Source organism: Arachis ipaensis, chromosome B03 (assembly GCF_000816755.2).
Source record: "Arachis ipaensis cultivar K30076 chromosome B03, Araip1.1, whole genome shotgun sequence".
Lineage (NCBI taxonomy): Eukaryota > Viridiplantae > Streptophyta > Magnoliopsida > Fabales > Fabaceae > Arachis > Arachis ipaensis.
Genome location: NC_029787.2, coordinates 126070425 through 126070781, shown reverse-complemented (window position 1 = coordinate 126070781; position 357 = coordinate 126070425).

Here is a 357-nt window from a genome sequence, read left to right as displayed (position 1 = left end):
GATTTTGATGTACAGATAATATAATCTTATTAAAAATATATGCGAATACTTTATTTTTTAGAAGAGTAAAGTATCATTTTTGTTTCCAACGTTTAGGATAAATTATATTTGTGTCCTTAACATTTAAATCGTCCTATTTGTATCTTTAATATTTGTAAAAATGATTCAATGTTATTCTGTCGTCAATAGCACATCATAAGTTTTAATTGAAGTTCTTGAAGTTAGAATACAAATGTGATAATAACTCATCAAAAGTTAAAACTAATTCTTGTGATATTTATATAATTCACTTTTTTTTAAGGATATAATTAAACTCAAACATAAATACTGAGTACAATATTAAAATCAAACACATCC